The 21,555-nt window shown below is 34.7% G+C and overlaps 1 long non-coding RNA gene across 5 annotated transcripts; it reads left to right on the top strand.

Moving 5' to 3' along the window:
* Positions 1-1,637: 1,637 nt before the first annotated feature.
* On the top strand, positions 1,638-21,291 carry LOC112036244 (uncharacterized). 5 transcript variants are annotated; one of them, XR_010631093.1, is made up of 5 exons: positions 1,638-1,814; positions 2,348-4,052; positions 4,153-4,366; positions 4,446-4,573; positions 20,877-21,291. It is a non-coding gene; the product is annotated as an uncharacterized LOC112036244 (long non-coding RNA). The 5 variants fall into 5 exon arrangements; XR_010631094.1 differs by lacking the exons at positions 1,638-1,814; positions 20,877-21,291 and adding exons at positions 8,708-8,986; positions 9,085-10,678 and having other exon boundaries at positions 2,391-4,052; XR_010631095.1 differs by lacking the exons at positions 1,638-1,814; positions 20,877-21,291 and adding an exon at positions 10,698-10,746 and having other exon boundaries at positions 2,391-4,052.
* The last annotated feature ends 264 nt before the right edge of the window (positions 21,292-21,555 follow it).

Below are 21,555 nucleotides of genomic sequence, written 5' to 3'. Positions count from 1 at the left end.
TAGAACTCGATTTTACTGTAACAACTCAAGTATCATAGACTCGATTTCTATGAAAAATCACTTGGAAATCGAGTCTTACGAACTCGAGTTTCACAAAAGAAATCAAAACTTAGGGAAGCTCAGATGGAGAACTTTGGTGATAGATCAAGACCTAGAGAGACCCTGAGTGATAGATCAAGACCCAGAGAGAAAATCAACAACAAGGACGAAGAAACCCACCCAAAGACCTTGAGAGCTTGATTTCAATCGCCGCCACCGCCACCTGGTTTTGATATCTCTAGTTTGTTGTTTTTTTGTCTTCGTGGTTTGGGTTTCGTTAGAAAGATCTCTTTGGTTTGATCTCTCTGTTTTTTGTAAGGTGCTTTGGTTTGATCTCTCTGTTTGATCTTTCTTTGTTTTTTTGTCTTTGTGTGTTGGGTTTCTAGGTTTGATCTTTCTTTGTGGGTTTTGTGGTTTGATCTCTATTTGTTCTTTTGTTTTCTAGTCTTTGTGTTTTGGGTTTCTGGGTTTGATCTTTCTTCGTGGGTTTTGTGGTCTGATCTCTGTTTTGATCTTTGTTTTCTGGGTTTTGTTGTGGAACTCGAGTCTCACAGACTCAATTTTTACGTGAATTTTCATAGAAATTGACCATGTGATGCTCGAGTTGCTATAGTGAAACCGAGTCTCTAATACTCGAGATTTTAGTTTTCTAAATAGTTTGGAAACTATGCTAACTAACAAAATTGTTTGAAATTTTGTGTTATTTTGAAAAAAAATCCGTACATCTTTTATCAAATAAGTTCACAAAAAACTCATGACTAAGTGTACGTTTGGCATGATTATTTTTTCCAATTTAATTTATTTTTTCTACCATTCATGGGTCTCACTACATTTTTTGGTACTATTTATGGCTCCCACTATACTATTTCAACTAATATTTACCTTTATCTACAGTACTTTCAGTAAAAAGTTTTCAGTTTCAGTAAAATAAGCGGATCCTAAACAAATCCTTAAAATTGTTTTTATAAATTTACAAATTTTAACTACGAATAGACTATTTATATTTTTAATAAATGATAAATAATAGTAATTTGATATCGTATGAATATATTTACAAACTTACATAATTCAATTTTAAGTCTATTGAAGAATATTTTGAGACAAGAATAGATATTAAAATATAATATTATATATAAGCTAAATCAGGTTTATATTAATGTTAATGAGTTTGTTCAGGAAGTTATTATTTTGTTTGAACTTAACTTGTTTAGATTTAAATTTGACTTTTTTGTTAAACTAATACGCATTAACAAACTTTTTCTTAAGCCAAACTCTTTTTTTTTTTTTTTGATGAGTAGCTAAACTTGAGTTGTTCTTAAATAACACTGTTCTTTTACAACCTTAAGCAAACAAGAAATTTGTTTGAGCTATTCATAAAAATTATTGATAAATGTGATGTAGTTATTAGCATATTTGCAAATGTTAAATAAAGTTACGAATTCGGTTAATTCAACTAGCAAAATTTTTTAATGCTTAAATAAGAGATTATTTAGAATTTAGTTATTGTCTACACAAAAAATTTAGTAATAATCATAATTCATAGGTTAAAACTTAAAAAATAAAAAAAAATAAAAAAAAAAATAAGAAAAAAAGAAAGAAAAGACGTCCAACTATATAAGGAATTAAAAAAAAAAATCCAGCCGGTGCTCCAAATCAAACAAAATTGGAGCACCCTAGACAAACCCCCAAAACCCCCCAAAATTAGAGCACTTCACTCTTCGCCCCCAAAACCCCCCAAAATTAGAGCACTTCACTCTTTGCAGCTCGCAGCGCAGGTACGTTTCGCTCTTTCATTTTGTTTTTGCTTTTTTTTTTCTTTTCTTTTTTTTCTCTACTTTTCTTTGGTCTGTGACCCGCCACTCCCGCCAAAATATCTTTCATATGAATATAAATTACATTTTTTTTGTTATGAATTAAATATCTGTTTATTTTTAGTTAATAAACATAGCTAAAAATGAACAACTGAGTCACCTACTTAAATTGGATTTGGATTCGGTATGTGTTTTTATTTGGATTTGGATTCGGTATGTGTTTGGATTTGGATTTGGATTGCATCACTATTGGATTTGGATTCGTGATCGACTATTGGATTTGGATTCGGTATGTGTTTTTGTTTGGAATATTTTTATTTTTTTGGTGAATAAGTCACCTACTTATCAAAAAAACTATTTTAATTTCCTCTTTTTATATATATAAAAATGAACTGATAGTATGTATGCTTTCATGTGGGACCTGTGAACTCTATCGGGGTTCGCATATCTCATCTGCTTTTTACTGACGATACTATTCTGTTCTGTGATGCTTCTAGAGATCAGTTGTTGGCTATTAGACTGGCTTTGTCTTGCTTCCAAGCCGTAACTGGTTTAAAGGTCAATGTGGGGAAGAGTGAGATTGTTCCGGTGGGGGAGGTTGGTAATATTGATGCTTTGACTAATATTCTCAGTTGTAGGGTAGGTAGCCTGCCCATGAAATATTTGGGCATGCCTTTGGGCACCTCATACAAGACTGCATCCATTTGGAACCCCATTTTGGAGAAGATGGAGAAGAAGTTGGTTGGTTAGAAGCGTCTATATTTGTCTAAGGGTGGTAGGCTTACTCTCTTGAAGAGTACCCTCTCTAGTCTTCCCACATACTATCTTTCCTTATTTACCATCCTTGTAGCTGTGACTGATAGATTGGAGCGTATTCAGAGGAAATTCTTGTGGGGGTCTTCGGAGGAGTGTTTTACACATTCTTTGGTGGCTTGGGAGAAGGTGTGTTCACCTCTAGAGATGGGTGGTTTGGGGGTTAGGAAGTTAGGTCACTTCAACCAAGCTCTATTAGGTAAATGGTTATGGAGTTTTGGCCAAGAAGGAACTAGTCTTTGGCGGAGGGTTATTGCCACCAAGTATGGGGTGGATCAAGGGGGGTGGAATACTAAAGATTGTATAAGGGCACACGGGTGTGGCCTTTGGCGTGGTATTAACGTCGGTTGGGAGAGGTTTTCCAAACACTTAGCTTTTGTGGTGGGTGATGGTTCCCGTATTCGTTTTTGGCATGATAGGTGGGTTGGGTGTTTCTCTCTTAAAATGCTCTATCCTCAGTTATTTGCGTGTTCTAGTGACAAGGAAGCCTGTATTTCTGACTTGTTGGATCATCAAGAGGATGGGAGTAGTAGATGTTGGAATGTGAGATTTTATAGGAACTTTCATGAGAGGGAATTTGAGGCTGCCTTCTCTTTCCTAGAACTCATTCAGTCTCGGATCCCACGAGGTTTTGGGTGGGTTAGACCATTTTGGTGTCTTAGTAGGAATGGTAAGTTTGATACTCGGTCTTTCTATCATAAGATCGGGGGTGTAGCTCCTTCTTACTTCCAATGGAAGGGGATTTGGAAAGCCAAGGTGCCTAAGAGGGTGGCTTTCTTCTTGTGGACCACGGCACATGGCCGGATCCTTACCTTGGATAATCTCCGGGGCCTCCATTTGGCGAATAGGTGCTATATGTGCCGCTGTTCAGCGGAATCTGTGGACCATCTTCTCATTCACTGTCCGGTAACTTATGCTTTGTGGGTGTAAATGTTACAAGTTTTTGGGATTCAATGGGTCATGCCAGGCTCTGTGGTGAGTTTGGTGTCTTATTGGAGTAATTGGTTGGGAAAATATTCTTCAAACGTATGGAATATGGTTCCTGGGTGTTTGATGTGGGTTGTTTGGTTGGAAAGGAACCGGTGCTCTTTTGAGGATCTGGAGACAACGCTTGATCAGCTACAAGCGCTCAGCCAAAATACTCTTTTTGAATGGGCTAAGTGCTGGGGTTATTCAAACTGTTCTTCTGCTATGGAGTTCTTTTCTACCCTTAGTAGTGCCACTTAAGTTGTTCCCCTTATTCTGTTTTCTGTTGTTTTGTTTGCTGTTGTTTTGTGTTCACCATCATGAACACTTGTAATGGCTGTTTGCGTTTTTATTGTTGATCTAGTAAGCTCATTCCCTAACATCCAAAAAGGGAATTTCTAGCTCCTCATGGCGATACCCAAGGTATGCATTTATGAAGATTGTTCTTAGTTCTTAGTTCTTTGTTGTTTTTGGCAGAGGAGTTAGGCTCTGTTTTTAAGTGTGTAGACTTGCTGTTTTTCAGGTTGTAGGCATTGAGAACGTGGGGAATTCTTGCTTCATGGCAGCCACATTGCAAATGGTTGCTCACACACCGGGAGTTAGAGAGACATTAGCACGACATAAGTGTCAGTCTAACAAATTTTGTTTGCCTTGTCTACTATAACCGTTGTTGGATGCAATCCAAAACGATCAAGTGGATGTATTTTTGCCGCTCCAACTTTATATATCTTTACCTGGTAGTTTCCAATCTCTTTAACTTTTTTATAATATTTTTAAAAAAATAAATTCTAATTAGGTTACTCAAATCTTTTGCAGCTTTTGTTAGAGGTTATTCCCTGGGACAACAATTTGATGCTATGGAGTTCTTCGAACTTTTTGTTGCCCGAATGAGATTGTCTGGTGCAGATATTGAACCCATTTTTAGAGCCGAAGTAATTGAGAAGGTATTTTTTTTCATGGTTGTATTATTTCAATCGTGGTATCTTAATAGTTTGATTGAATTAGTTGACTTGCAATTACAACGATTACATTTACATTATACCTTTCCACAATTTGAATTAGTTAAACTTAATCTTGTAAACCAAATCCATGTATGGTTCAATTCTAAAGCCTCAATTTCTTTATCCATGGCCTCCATCCATTTAGAATACTGGACAGCCTAATGGAAAAAAATCATGTTCTGGTGGAGAAGAGTTATGGTGGATATGAAGGCTTTATATGTTGGAGAAAGATTGGAAAGTGTATGGTAGGAGTAATGCTGCAAATAACTAGGTAATTTATGGTGTCTATTAGACCTTCTAACAGGTATGGGTGAAGGAAGAGGAGCTGTAGGAATGAAAGAATGAGGTTCTGCAATAGTAGATTATGCAGGTAAGCTAGTAGGAAGATTAAAGGAAGTGTGTAATGTCGGGAACAGACTTAGGAAAAACAAAAGGGACTGTATGAGATGGGAAATTGGAAATGAGGACTCAAAGAATACCACATCTCTACATACAAATATAGAATTTGAGGTTAGATCCAGAAGCTTATATCTCTTAATCCCACAAGGGTACCCCAAGAAGCTAAAAAACACATTTTTTAGCTCTAGTAGAAAATATGTTTCTGTTATGCTAAAGTGGAAGCATAACATAAACATCCAAAAACTTTAAGATGTTTGGATGACCAAAAAGTAATTCAAAAGGGCTTTTGTTGCTAAGAGAAGTTGAGGGAATTCTGTTTAAGAAATAAACTGCAGTTAAGACACAATCACCCCAAAGATTCAAAGGCAGATTTGCTTGAATTTTAAGGCCCTAGCCAGATTCAAAATGTGTTGATGCTTCCTCTCAACAGTACCATTCTATTGAGGGGTTTCAACACATGACAATTGGTGTAAAATGCCTTTGGATTTGAAGAAATATCTCATCAAAAACTCAGTCTCATTATCAGATCTTATACTCTTTAGTTTTGAATTGAGTTTCAATGATAGTGTAGAACTGTTGCATCTTGAGTGATCATCAACAATTGTCAACAAATATTTGTGGCCACCAATGGTAGGAACTGAGAATGGCCCCCACAAATCGCAGTGCATTATATCAAAAATAGAAGAAGAGACATTATTATTGAGAGGGAAAGAAAGCCTCTTCTGTTTTAGCAAGAGGACAGATCATACAATGATCATTCTTATTGCTATTGACAGCAGATAAGGCATTATCTAACAAGCCTAATTTGACATAAGGAGGATGTCCTAAATGATAATGCCTAATATTGAAAGGAAAAGTATGAACAGATGAAATAACAGATTGAAACTGAGCTGGTTTGAAGTCTCTTAACATAAAGAATAGCCCTCCATATTCTTTACCCAGACCAATCATGCTCCATTGAGCAAGGTCCTAGATAAAGCACATGTTAGAAAGAAAAACAAAACAACATAACAGTGATTTAGCAAGATGACTAACTGAAATCAGATTAAAACTTAATGAAGGGACTCAAAGAACACCAGTTAAAATAAGAGTCACAAAGCTTGACAATTCCTATATGAGTAACCAAAGCTGTTTCCCCATTAGGCAAATGGACTATACTGTATTTATAATAGAGGTGATAGTGGTCAAAAGAGTCATTGAGTGCACTATGTGATCAGTTGCTTCAATGTCTATGATCCAATCATGGGACTTAAAAGCATGTCTATTAGGCTAGATGAAAATATAGAATTTTTGGGATCCAAATAGGGAAGAGTAGATGAGCAAATGATTGCACCTGAAAATTTGTTAATAAAATAAGAAGAATCTGTTGTACCACCATCAGAATGAGTTTGACCACTAGATATCACAGCATTGCTGGATGAAGGAAGTCCAAGCTGATTCGATCCATCTTCAAGAGATTGAGACCTAATAAATGCCAATAGTTCTTCACATTGAGTTTGTGAAATAGGACATTTTGGTGTGAGTATACCAGATTGAGGGCCTCTCATTCACCATAGGATGATAAGAACCTGCTAGTTCTTATTAAGAGATGACAATTAGGTAGTTTCTTCAAGGGAAACTGGACCTCTAGAGATTAAGAGAAGGGCAGAGTAGTAGATTAAGAAGAAGAACTTAGAGAGAGGAATACAATGTTTTATTGCTTTTCAAAGATGCTGTTACAATCCAATCATTGTTCCTTATATACATTCACTTCTTAGCAATACAACCAACAACTAACTAACTGACTTTTGCTTCCAATTCAGTGACCAACTCCAGCTCAGCAACTAACTCTCTCAGCTACTGTGCTATTCACCCAACTAAACCAGCTAGCTAGTCTCAATCAGCTCCTATACCGCTTGTTAGGAACCTAGAGGTTCCTAATGGGGATGGAAAGGAATTTTAGGGGAATGCATGGGAATTGTAGGGAGAGAGAGAGCACTAAACAATCACTTGGTTTATTCTTCAATATCTAACCTTGAATTCCATCGTGTATTTATAGGAGATTAGCTCTAATACCATTGGCCCACATGGCTTAAGATAGGCTAGTTAATTGAACATGTGCTCTAAGAATTAAGCCATGTGTTAAATGAGCTACATGCACTCAAATCCTAACTAACTCATCCTAATCTCAGCTAACTAACTAATTAAAGGGGTTACAACAACTATTAGGAGATTACAAGGCATATGACATAATTTGGGGTTCCTAACATAGGAGCACTTGGAGAATTCTAAACAACAGTAGGAGAAAGTTTGGGATTGTTTGGATTGTTGCTAAAGACATGGTTAGCTACAGATTTCCCTTTTGGCTTGTACTTAGGGGGATATCTATGCAATTTGTAACACTTGTTTGCGATATGAACAATTTTCTCCATAGTAGGTACACACTGGTCCTTCCCTCTTAAAATTCCCATTTCCTCCATAGTTACCCTTGGTGTTAATATAGAAAGCAATTGCTTCTGTAGCTTGATGAATCATAGAATGTAATCCACAATCTACATTTCTCTGCTTCTCTTCTTGTAGAATCAAAGAAAGTACCTTGTTGATGTTAGGCAGAGGTTCATTCAGCAGAATTTTCCCTCTAACAATGGAGTAGGACTCATTTAATCCCATCAAGAACTGCATCACATGGTCTCGATCATGAATTTCACTTGAATATCTCTGAGCTCCACAGGTTCAAGCACATTTGCATATTGGAACTGCTTGGAAATTAACAAGTTCATCCCATAGAGCCTTGAACTTTGTGAAATATGTTCCAATTGGAAGTTGTCCTTGCAAAAGCAAAGAGGTTTCCTTCTGAAGCTCAATGATCCTTGGAGAAATTCCTTAAGAAAACCTTTTACCAAAGTTAAGCCAAACCTCCCTAGTATCATTAGTGTACATAACACTGGAAGTGATCTCTCTAGATATGAAACTGATGATCCATGAAAGTACTGTCATGTTGCATCGAAGCCAATAGATGAATTGAGTTGAAGAAGCATCAGGAACAACAATAGTGCCATTAACATGTTCGATTTTTTTCTTGCAGTTAGAGAGACAATCATGGCTCTAGACCAACTTGGATAATTCTTAGGTCCAGTCAATGTTAGAGAAACCAAGTGGATTCCTGGATTATCACTATAGTAAGAAAAAAAGGATTTATAGCATCATCTTCTGTCATTGTGGAAGATTGCTCGGAAGAAGAAATGGGTATGTTTGTATTGCTGGTAACAGGGTCAATGGAAGCCATGAAGCTTATGGAAGCTCTAATACAAAAAAAAAATATCTCTCTCTCGCTCAAGAAGATTCTAAATAAAATGGGTGTGTATATTAACAATGAGAGGGTGAAAGGATATGAAATACATAAGCTTACTTGGAAACTAACAAACTAATAGAAATCCCACATTATTAGCTAAAACTCTAACCAATAAAATTTGTACTTGTGGATCAATTGACAACTAATCCAACAAACTAATACTGAAGGGCACGTTCTCCTCTCCTGCCTCTATTAACTGCTGTAACTCAATCAAGTTAAACGACTATGTTTCTTCTAAACTTGGATCTTTAGAATAAAATTATAACGTTTATGTTCACTTGGTGCTTCTTGTTTCCATTGAGTTTCAATACATTAACCTTGTAATTTTTTGTTAATTGAAATTTCAGGTTCAATTTGATTGTTGTGATTATACTGAAAACAAGGATTGCAGATATTTAATCATTACAATCGCAATAGAAGGGAAGAAAACAGTTACAGAGCTAATGCACATGTTCCAGCATCGTAAAGAAGACAGATATTGTAGTTGCTGTAAGAGTCATATTTTTGCAAATTGCACATATCATTTTGAAAGGATGCCGCAGATTCTAACAATCCAAGTGGCTAAAGGGACAGACACATCATTGATATATGAAAATGAGATTCAATTAAAAGATCATTTAGGAGAAGTAAGCTTTTATTTACATTGCTTGTTTACCACTTGCCTCTTTAGGTTTGTTTGTTATTTTTTCTTCTTTTTGTTTTATTAAAAAAGATGATTTTGTAGAGTCATACATATTCTCTGTATGGAGCTGTCATCCATATAGCATATGATACAAATAGCGGACACTACCTTTCTCTTTTACGAAGGGAAAACAGTTGGATAAAATTTGATGACTCTAAGGTAGATTCTATCTACAATTCTACTAATTATTTGTAAATTTTTTTATATGAGCATAAATTAACATATTTTGATTTTTGTTTTTTTAGGTGACAATTGTAGAAGAATTAAATTATGGTGAGGAAGGAAATTTTCTGTTCTATCAAAAAGTAAGAATACATTTCATTTAGTCAACTTATCTAGTTATATATGGAAGTTTGGTCAAGTTTGATTAAACCATAATATAACATTTAAACCATAAAAGTGTCAAAGTTTGATCAAAGTTTGCAGATGTTATTGTGTTAAACCTCTGACAACTATAGCTTTGGATTTTGCCAAATTAGAACTTCTTTCTTTTAAATATTTGCTTTCTTGTATGACCTATTCAATAAACAAGTCAATATGTGATTTCAATACTTAAAGGTGAAGTTAAATTGAAGTCCTAGGCACCTGTGGTATATTGCAAATGTTGTAGTAAGTATTAATTAGCAATTAGATAAGATATTTCAATTATAAATTTTATACCTTCTCCCAACTTGATTTTGATTTTGTCCCCATCCTAGGACTTCAATTTAACTTCACCTTTAAGTATTGAAATCACATATTGACTTGTTTATTGAATAGATCATGCAAGAAAGCAAATATTTAAAAGAAAGAAGTTCTAGTTTGGCAAAATCCAAAGCTATAGTTGTCAGAGGTTTAACACAATAACATCTGCAAACTTTGATCAAACTTTGACACTTTTATGGTTTAAATGTTATATTATAGTTTAATCAAACTTGACCAAACTACCATATATAACTAGATAAGTTGACTAAATGAAATGTATTCTTACGTTTTGATAGAACAGAAAATTTCCTTCCTCACCATAATTTAATTCTTCTACAATTGTCACCTAAAAAAACAAAAATCAAAATATGTTAATTTATGCTCATATAAAAAAATTTACAAATAATTAGTAGAATTGTAGATAGAATCTACCTTAGAGTCATCAAATTTTATCCAACTGTTTTCCCTTCGTAAAAGAGAAAGGTAGTGTCCGCTATTTGTATCATATGCTATATGGATGACAGCTCCATACAGAGAATATGTATGACTCTACAAAATCATCTTTTTTAATAAAACAAAAAGAAGAAAAAATAACAAACAAACCTAAAGAGGCAAGTGGTAAACAAGCAATGTAAATAAAAGCTTACTTCTCCTAAATGATCCTTTAATTGAATCTCATTTTCATATATCAATGATGTGTCTGTCCCTTTAGCCACTTGGATTGTTAGAATCTGCGGCATCCTTTCAAAATGATATGTGCAATTTGCAAAAATATGACTCTTACAGCAACTACAATATCTATCTTCTTTACGATGCTGGAACATGTGCATTAGCTCTGTAACTGTTTTCTTCCCTTCTATTGCGATTGTAATGATTAAATATCTGCAATCCTTGTTTTCAGTATAATCACAACAATCAAATTGAACCTGAAATTTCAATTAACAAAAAATTACAAGGTTAATGTATTGAAGGGAACTGAATTAGAACCCTAAATCCTAAAAATTACAAGGTTAATGTAATAGTTTTTGCTTTCTATTTTCAAAAACTTGTTTTTGGAAATATGAAAAAAAAAACAAAAAAAAAACATTTTTGAAATAAAAGACAAGTTTGGTTAGTTGAAATTTAAAAGATAGTTTTTTGAAGAAAAAAATAGAAAATACTAAAATAAGTTGTTACTAGAATTTGAATTCTAATGCTAACTCATTAAATGAGACAGATTCATTAAATTCAATGTGTGTTTTCATTGACTTTTGAAAATTAAAAAACTGAAAACAGTTTTTTGCATGTTTTCAATTTCCCTCTTTATATTTGGGAAATTAGCAAATACTTCAAATTCGTTACTTTTTCAGTTAAATCCTATGAAATTACAATGATTACAAATGCAATCTAAGAAAACAAAAGTGCAATCTTCAACTTTTTCTCTTCCTTATGGTGTTCACCTAAAAATTTCTTCAAAAATTGTCGTTAGATTTAATTGATAAAATAACAAATTGGAAGTATTTGCTTATTTTTCAAATATTAGAGAGAGAAATTAGTTGGTTTCAAAGATAAAGAGGGAAATTGTGAACTACTCTAAACATAAAAGGGAGAAAGTGCTTTTTCTCCTAATATTTATATTTTTCCACAATATTACTTAATACTTTGAAACTCTATCTTCTTAATTCATATTTTATAATATTTTTTGTCCTATAATTAGTTTCTAATTGAGTGAAATTAAATGTATTAAATGATTTTGAAATCTATAGATGATAATTTAAAGCATAAAATACATTAATATTCTAAAAGTATAGAAATTCAAATAACCTTCTAAATACTTCCTCAACTAGCTTATTGTCACAACCAAAATACTGACACCCGAAAGTGAAATACCCATTTCATTATCTCAATGAAAGGAAATTATTTATTAGTATCATCATAAAAAAAGAATATGACCAAACAAAGAAAAATTGGCTAAAAATAATAACATTTATCGAGATTTAATTGCCTCCAGCTGAGCTTCTATATCTATTATTTATAATTAAAAAAAAAAACACTCTAAAATCATCCTTGACTTTAGCTTTTATATACCGCATCAAATTGAAAAACCACAAAGAAGACTAGGTTCTAAATCAGAATTAAAAAAAAAAAAAAAAATAACTAATCTCATCAATAATCAATTAGAATGTGTCTTTTTCTTTACCCTTAGATCAGATTTTAATAGTTAGGCAGTATAAATCCGAGATAAAATTCCTTGATGAGAAAGAAAAAAACATATATAATAAATAAATAAAAACCTAAACTGAGAAAAGAAAAATACGGCAATAGAAGAAAAATCATTACCCGGAAGATTTAATGAAATCTATGTCGCGCTCCCAACCGAACAGCTCCATCGATGGTCGCTCTTTTCTGATCTTTTAGAGGCAGAACGGCTATCAATAGAGAGAATTCATATTTGATAGATTGGATGTGTCACCGACACCTCTCTCTCAGGGTTTTATTTTTTATTTTTTACTTTTTTGGGAACAGGACGAGAAACTTAGATTAGTTTAAAACGCACATCGTGTGGCGTGTGGCGTGCGTCATGCACAACAGACATTCAACTTTAACCCTACAACGAACTACGTTTCACTTTCAAGTCTGCTGCTGCACCCGTGACCTGTAATTACATTTAATATCACTGAATTACTGACAATAGAATAAATTCTATACCAACGTAGATTTTTACGCCTCCAATGTTAACACGCCACATCAGATTTTTGCAACTGAAAAGAGTAGGAGCTGTCGCACTAAATCTTACTGTCATTTAAACACGCTAAATCTTGTTCTATTCACTTTCACACGCTTATTAAGGAACAGCGTGTAAAGCTCATTTTAAGAAACTTTTTAATTTTTTATAAAAAAGGGGGTGTTTGCTATGGGAGAGGGGTTTGATTTATGTTGTTTGGGTATTTTTGATATATGTATGGGTGAAAAAGTGTATAAAAATTGTATAATATTGTTTAAAATGTGAGTTATTGTGTTAGAACTAACATGTCAAATAGGGACCAATTCTAAAAAAATTAATTACTTTTTTATTTTTACATAAAATTTTCTAAAAATTTGTTTAGACTCTAAAGCTATGTTTGGTAACAATTTTTGTTTTCTATTTTCAAAAACTTGTTTTTGGAAATATGAGATAAAAAAAAAAAAAAAACAATTTTCTTATATTTTTAAATCAAAAATATGTTTGGTTAGTTGAAATTTAAAAGATAGTTTTTTGAAGAAAAAATAGAAAATACTAAAATAATTTGTTACTAGGATTTGAACTCTAATGCTAACTTATTAAATGAGACAAATTCATTAAATTAAATGTGTGTTTTCATTAACTTTTGAAAATTAGAAATTGAAAACAGTCTTTTGCATGTTTTCAATTTTCTTCACAAATTGAGTTTTGAGAACAGTTTTTATTTTTTATCCATTCTGAGTTGCCAAACAAGTTTTTTAGTCTCAAAAATAGAAAATTATTTTTGGAAATAGAAAATAAGAGGAAAAACAGTTACCAAATATACCCTAAGTGTTAGTTTGGATTGCGTTGAAAACGACTACGACTGTGTTTGCGTTTTAAACAGTGGGTCCCGTGCACTGTTCACGGGACCCGCAAGTATAGATTTCAGCAAATTTTTCTTTCAAACTAGGTCCCACAACACTATTTACAAATTTAAAAATTATTTTGCTATAGTATTTTCAGTTTTCAGCAATAAGCGGTATCCAAACAGACCCTAAGTATAACATATATGTTCCTTCAAAAAAAAAAAAAAAAAACATATATGTTTGTAAAAGGGTAAAACCCGTAATGAATCCCAAAAATCCCGGAGCGCATCAAGAATGAGCCTTATTTCCAATGGCCGAGAGAGAGGGGTGGAGACCCTACGAGAAGGAACCAAAGCTTATATTGCACGTACCACAGAGAGAAAGGGCACACTACCGAGCAATGCCGTGTGCTAAAGGATCACCTAGAGCAGTTGGTGAAGGCCGAGCATCTCAAGGAGTTCTTGGTCGATCAGGAAGGAGCAAATGTAGGTCAAGGGTTAGGAAGTCGAAACGACCAAGCTCTCCCACCTCCTTTGGGAATTATCAAGGTCATTTATGCAACCTCTCAGGGCGTAAGCTTGAATAGCCAGAGGGGAGTACTTAGCATGGTATCCCCATCTGAAGCAGAGGCCTCGAATCGACCTAATAAGAGGCCCCAGAGGGCCTTCGTGCCAATCACCTTTAGTGAAGCAGATTTGGAAGGAACGTCTCAACCGCACAACGATGCCTTAGTTGTGACTTCCTAAATTGGAGGTTTCTTAGTAAAGAGAGTCATGGTAGATCAGGGGAGTGAAGCAGAGATAATGTATCTTGATCTTTACAAGGGACTGGGATTAAAATCTAAGAATTTAAGTAGATATGATACCCTGCTTGTGGGGTTTGACGGGAAAATCATGACCCCTGAGGGGCAGATAAAGCTATCAGTAGTAACCGAAGAAAAGGAAGTGGAAGTTAATTTCATTGTGGTCAATGATTTCTCACCCTACATAGCGATCCTGGAGCGGCCTTGGATCCATGCCATAGGGGCAGTATCGCCGACCCTAAACCAGAAAATTAAATTTCCCATAGAAGACGGTGTCGCGGTGGTAAATAATATAAAATTTCAAACTATAGGTAGAAAACTTAAATTTCGGTCAAACCTGAAGTGGGTAAAATGTCAAATTTCAAATTACAGGTAGACAACTTAAATTTCTGTCAAATTTCAAGTGGGTAAAATGTCAAGTTTCAAATCACAGGTGGGCAACTTAAATTTCAGTCAAAACATATATGGGTAAGTTGTAATTTGCTGCCCTTGTTTTTTAAGGCGAGTAGATACGAATTAGAGAAAAGCTGCCGTGCTGCTGTGACTCTTGCCTTCAACGGCCCCGGTTTGGAATTAGCTATCGCGCTTCTTCAACATTGTTAGAATGAGCAAAAGGTGAGAGCTAAAGAAGGAGGAAGGATTTATCGGGACTCCAGAGGAGAGAAGTAGTTTATTGGTAGGAAGTTTAAATTTTAAGTTAAAAACTTAATTTATTTAAAACGTAATAATAAGTGTAAATTTGTGGAGGCTGCAAAGCTGAGATGACACAATATAAGAAGATCAACAAATAGTCAAAGGTTTCGGTTATATAGTATTCATAGATTATAAATTATAGACTAGTTGGAAAGCTATGACCTGAAAAGTGGGAAGTTGGTTGTTTAGAATGTAAAATGGTGTTTGTAAATTATCGTCCCCAATCTATTCTTAATCACGGAACTTACAAATTGCTTCATTATTAATTGAAGCTAATCCAAATATCAAACCCTATAAATTGGAGAATCCAGATTTATCCACGCGGTGGACTCATAAATCTAAAGCATGACATAAACCTTAAGTTCCAAGTTCAATATACTCATGAATGTTGGGACACCACTTCCTTTTATATATAAAAAATTCAGGTGAAAATTGATTGATAAAGCTCCCATTCACCTATACTCCTCCCAATTCCAAATCCCAGTCCCTACAATTATCATCATCACCCTCTCTTCTCCTCCGTCAAAACGAACTGACGGTGGGCCGAAGCTACTGGCGCTGCTAAGGTAAGCACAACACCACCAAAGCGTGAGGTTAGGTGATCGGCGTGACAAACTTTGTGCTCAACAGAGAAAAGATCTACGGTTTGGTTAGGATATACTTGATGACGGGTCTAGGTTTTAGGGGAGCTAAACATTATTATTATAAATAGTCTGTTTTAGGTCTAGCACAAGAACGCATGATGACAAATTGACAATCATCTTTAAAGGAAAACTCTTGTTTACTATATTTGGAATGCAATAATCATCAAGAAGATGAGTGAAAATGGAAAACCGCATCCTAGTAAAATTTCCCCAACACTTAAAACATTGTTGAACACACAGGCTTAAGATGTGTCTGAGTCTGAACCTTTGTTGGTGAATCTATAAAGAAGATATTTGGGTATCCCACCTCTTAAAATGCACTTGAACCTTCAGTCCAAAACTGACCGTCATGCATAAAATTTCCATTGCCTAATCATAACTTTAAAAGATGGCCTCCGTCTTTGCCTCCANTGACAATCATCTTTAAAGGAAAACTCTTGTTTACTATATTTGGAATGCAATAATCATCAAGAAGATGAGTGAAAATGGAAAACCGCATCCTAGTAAAATTTCCCCAACACTTAAAACATTGTTGAACACACAGGCTTAAGATGTGTCTGAGTCTGAACCTTTGTTGGTGAATCTATAAAGAAGATATTTGGGTATCCCACCTCTTAAAATGCACTTGAACCTTCAGTCCAAAACTGACCGTCATGCATAAAATTTCCATTGCCTAATCATAACTTTAAAAGATGGCCTCCGTCTTTGCCTCCAAGACCGATTAACCACCAGCAAGCTTTTGCAAATTATGTAAATAATAAAATTTTACAAACAACATAAATTGTCCTCATAATACTTATAAAAATATATATAAATAAATAAAAGAATTGTAATCAGACTTCTCTAACAAAGAACACAAATAAGACGTGCGGAGGATGGCCAATTGTAACTAAGTATTAACTAATTTATAAGAATAAACTTTGACTCCAAACTTTATTGATGCTATTTTTTACAAACACGGCTTGTGTCTAGTGCATTAGTGCACTGGACACAATCCCAACCCATTTGTTACAAACCCATTTTCTAACAAATTATAGGACTGCCTATGTATATTATTTAAACAAGTCATAAGACCCATTAAAAATCTCATGCGATTAATACTACACATAAATAGTCTCTTCAACTGCCGCATAATAGGTTGAAGTAAGACAGTTCTAAATTTGTTTGAAGCCAAAAAAATTTCAGTCTATAATAACATATATGATAACTTTAGTCTAAAATAAAATCCACCAAGTTTCTATATCTTCAGGGTTAGGCTACTCCCAGGTTGTTTCTCAAAAAAAAAAAAAAGGCTACTCCCAGGTCAATTGCCTACTAGTCAGCACTCTAAAAAATTTGTTTGACCCACAAAGAGATATTCAATCCACCAAGTTTCTATTATGCATTTTACAAACTAATTTTATAAATGGCTAACAAAGATTCAATCAATGTCAATTCAACACAAGATTTGGTGCTCTCATAAATGGCTAACAAAGATTTCCTTAACAAACCGTTAAATTTAACGGGTTAACAGGCAAGTACTAGAATTTTGCACAACTAGGCATAAACAGTGGATAACTGGTTAGATTATATGACAGCCAAATAACACCCAAACAAGTGTTTAATCTAAGGTCAGGAAATCATATACAATATCAACAAATGCCATTATCCCCAAACCAAGCATCCTTTTATGTTTTCATCAATTTATATTCAACACAAGACAACCGCATAAAAGACCTAAACGCACACTTGGTAAAAAATGAGATACCAAAATGAAAAAAACAATCGTTGATAACTTTAGCACTTGATGCAACAAACACAAACATGCCTGAATAGTTAAGATGGTAAGGATTAAGGAAGTAAAATATCTTTGTACATGCCAAAAAACCTAAGGCTTCATTAAGTTGGTAGGCTGATGCTGCCAATTCAAGCAAAAGAAATACAGATAATTCCAATTCAATGGGCACCTGTTTAGAAATGTGGTGACCTTACGGGTTTGATTCTTTTTCTTTTTCGCCTTCCTTGATAAGAACTAGAATTTGAAGCAACAAAACCACAGGAACATTTTGGCCAGAGAAGGCCATTCATTGCTGAGGTAGCTGAAAATGGGAGCACAGTTGCTGGGACTGAAATCAAATCATCAATGGAGTTCTGTTTCACCTTTAGAACACCATTTGCTGCCAAAGTAGCCGAGTATGGGAGCACAGTCGCAGGTACATAATTGTAATGGTCCAAAAAAGAGGCATTTAACATATAATGACGTTTTAGGACTCCGTTCCTAAAATTATATGACTCCAACCTGCCCCATCTCATCATATAAATAACCTCATCATAGAAAGTCAAAATTCCTAGTGCTAAATAACCAGGTGCAAAAATATCATCCTTAGGAAGGCACCCAACACGACGTATACTGGACTCAAGATAGTCAGTCATTACTTGACCTTCCACACGAAACTGATCTAAATTCAACTGGTGCTTAAGGACCCAATCAAGTTTGTGACAATCTTTTAACATCCATACTCTAAGATCAGACTCATCAACACACGCGTAATGAAGATACCCATCTGAATCCCCAAGGCAATCGCTATTTCGAACGCCATATCTCAACATCGGAGGACCTGGTGCTATGATCACTCCAGACAGCTCTTCTTCCAGATCAAAAGTGATTATTCTCTGTTTCTTGGTCAACCAATAAAACCTTCCTTTGATATGAATATATTTGTTCTCGTTAAGATCGTCCTTGCAGTGGCAGACTTCCATGGAGGTTTTCCATTTTCCAGTTTCTGAGGAGTAAATAACAAAGGAATAAGAATTCTGGTCATATTTTTGACGCTGAATGCTCACCACTTTAAAACAAGAGGCCTTGTTTGATGAAGAGCCAAATGGGTAGAAAGCAAATGCAAAGATGCGACCAACATGACAATTAGTGGGTCTAAGGGAAATCCATTCCCTTGTAATTGGGTTGCAAATGAAGATCACTAGCATTGGTTGTTCCAAAGTTTGACGACTTCTACAACAAAGATTGATCGGTGCTTGCTGGAGATCTGACCGGGTATAGAGTTGGGTTTTGTTTGGAGATTGGGTTTTTTTTTGGAGATTGGGTCTTGTTTGAGAAGTGAAGCTGTCTATGGAGATCTAATCGGTATAGAGATGGAGATAAAGAGACAGATGACCAATCGGTGCTTGCTGGAGATCTGACCGGGAATAGAGATGGGTTTTGTTTGGAGATTGGGTCTTGTTTGAGGAGTGAAGCTGTGGAGAGAAATAATAAAAAAAAAAATTGAGAAGAATGAATATTTTATTAAAAAATCCTGTAAAATAGATAAACTGATGTGGAGGTTTTGTAAAAATGGAGGTATAAAATAAAAAAAATAGGTTTTTAGTGTAAAAATGGATGTATAAAATGGATGGACTGATGTGGAGGCTCTTAGGGAGGAAGCAAGTACATACTCATTGTGAGATAGATAACCACACACTTTGGAGGTTAGCTACTGTATCATTGCATTTTCTTTTGATATTAAATTGGGTCAGGGGCTGGCGTAAAAGGTGTATTTTACACCGGCCAATCCTGACCTAACACGTCAACAAAATTAAAAAAAAAAAAAAAAAACTACTTTCTCTTTCTTTCTACTCTTCTCGTCCCCCTCACTTTTCCAGAAACATTGTAGGCCTGAAGCAACGTTGAAGGAGCTCCAATCTCTTTTTTTCATATCTTCCTCTCTTCTGCAAAATCCACTAAAAGAATTGCAAATTTTACAAAGAAATCCTAGCAAAGGGGCTATTCACACACCCAAACCAACCATCAATGGAACTCACAAAAAAATACAATGAGAAACCCATGCCACAAACTCAGATCCACCCAAAAAAAAAAAATCAACCCAGCAGTTTCAACTAGCAATTTTACTTCAATCTTGCAATACCCAAGCCACAAAGAACAACATAGACAACAATATTACTAAAAAAAAAACTCAAAACCACAATATAAAGCAATTTCACTTCACAAGCCTTGCAACATAAAAACTTCAAATGCGTATTTGAATAAAGATAAAAAATTAATTAAAAAAAAAAAAGATAGAAGAAAAAAATAACCTGTGAATCTTGAACTAAAGAAGAAAAAAAAGGGACCTAAGAAAAAAGACGAAGAAGAACTAGGTGCTATGATGAGAGGTGTGAGAGATAAACTAAATCCAACAAAAAACCCATATGAAAAATCCAACATAAACCCACATGAAAAACCCAATGGAAATCAGTCAAATTTGCCGCCGTTGCTGCCGCCGCATCTGCCTTGCTGCCATCGCTAGATCCAACCCAAATGGACTTAGATTGACATGGGTTTGTGTTGAAGTGAAGTTTTTTGGTTTGTTTATGGAGTTTTCTGGTTTATTAATGGAGTTTTCCGATGAAGAAATGGGCAAAAGAAGAAAACTTGACCAGTGAAGAAAGATGAGAGAAAAAAGAAAAAGAAAGAAAATTAACTGTGTGAGAGAGAGAGAGAGAGAGAGAGAGAGAATAGTGTTCAGAAAAGCAACGTTGTTTCAGACCTACAATGTTTTTGGAAAAGTGAGGGGGATGGGAAGAGGAGAGAGGAAGTAGTTTTTTTTTTTTTTTTTTTACTTTGCTGACGTGTTGGGTCAGAATTGGCTGGCGTAAAACACACCTTTTACACTAGCTCCTAAACCAATTTAATCTCTTTTCTTTTATATAATCCATAATTTCACTCTGGGTCCGGCTCCCCTCTTGTTAGAATCCTCATGTTTCCTCCTGTTTTTATCTCGATGAGTGACACGTGGCAAATGACACATCAAAGGTTAAAAAACCCCTACGTCAACAATGATTTTCTCTCAATTTTTGGGTCTTTCTTTCTCTCGTTCTTTCTATTTCTCTCTTTGCCCCTTTCTCTTAAGTTTTTGCTACTATCTCTCAAACATCGTCACACTCACTTATGAATCAAAGGCGCCAAGATCATTACTTTCTAGAAAAAAAGAGGTAAAAGTAGGACAATAGATGAGAAAATCAACGAATAATAAAATATCTTTCTGCCAAAAGCCAAGGAAGCTCTATTGTGCAAGGTGGGTGGACAGATTATTGTCCTATGTGTTAAGCCATTTTCATTTTGCTTGTAAAACCATCATCTGTTCTATACTTCTATCTCCATTCTTGTTTTAAATTTCTTTAATTTTGTTTTATCATTTTTTTTCCTATTGTTTTTAGTAGTTGTTTGACCGCATAATTTATTGTATATTTCTTGTTGATTTGGGCTATTGAAGACCCAACACGTTATCACCGAATAGCTAGATCTATTCAACGTCAAATACTTCAGTTGATTTTTATTCATCCATGCTTTGCTTTTCTCAAGTTCAGTTGTATATTGAGATTGAAAATAAAGCAAACTTGGGTTTTGTCAAAAAAAATTCTTGGGTTTTCTCTTAGCATTCAGAATTCACTTTTACTCAAGTTCTGATCTTGATGCCTTTGATTTTCAGGTGGCAGTGATAATGTTGGAGAGATAGCTAGAAAGAGGCAGATAGAGAGTGGAAAGAAAGACCCCAAAAATTGAGAGAAAAACCATAGTTGACGTGGGTAGGTTTTAACCTTTGGATGTGTCATTTGCCACGTGTCACTCATCTAGACAAAAACAAGAGAAAACATAAGGATTCCATACGGGAGGGGAGCCGGACCCTTTCACTCTTTATTATTTAGCTATCTCTACGTTTTCTTATTATAGAGCATAAAAACAAAAGCCTCTAATGGAGCTTTATTGTGTTGAAATGTTTGTTCTTCTTGTCGACTCATTCATGCAAACTAAAGGTATTACTTTATCTTCATAAGTAATATGATGTTGTTGGAAAATATAGCTATGAAAAACAAGTATTGGTTCAATAATATAAATTCTAAAAACTAGCAATGATAAAAAATAAATAAATAGAGTTAGAAAGATCTCACAAACTATAGAATTACACAAATTGCATTGTCCTTAAAGGTTGATTCATGCCACATGGATTAGAATTAGGTATGAGTAGCTCTCTTCAAAAATGGACCCAGTTGGGGCCCAAAGGAGCCCAACCCCCGAGTCCCCCCAACTAGCAATTGTCCAACCCAAAAATAATAAAAACATTTACAATGGTGATTGTATTTTAGCAACCAAATATATATGTATATATA

The sequence above is a fragment of the Quercus suber genome, unplaced genomic scaffold (assembly GCF_002906115.3).
Source record: "Quercus suber isolate HL8 unplaced genomic scaffold, Cork oak 2.0 scaffold_195, whole genome shotgun sequence".
Classification (NCBI taxonomy): domain Eukaryota; kingdom Viridiplantae; phylum Streptophyta; class Magnoliopsida; order Fagales; family Fagaceae; genus Quercus; species Quercus suber.
Note: the sequence above shows the minus strand (reverse complement) of the source record. Positions and strands in the feature narration are given on the sequence as shown.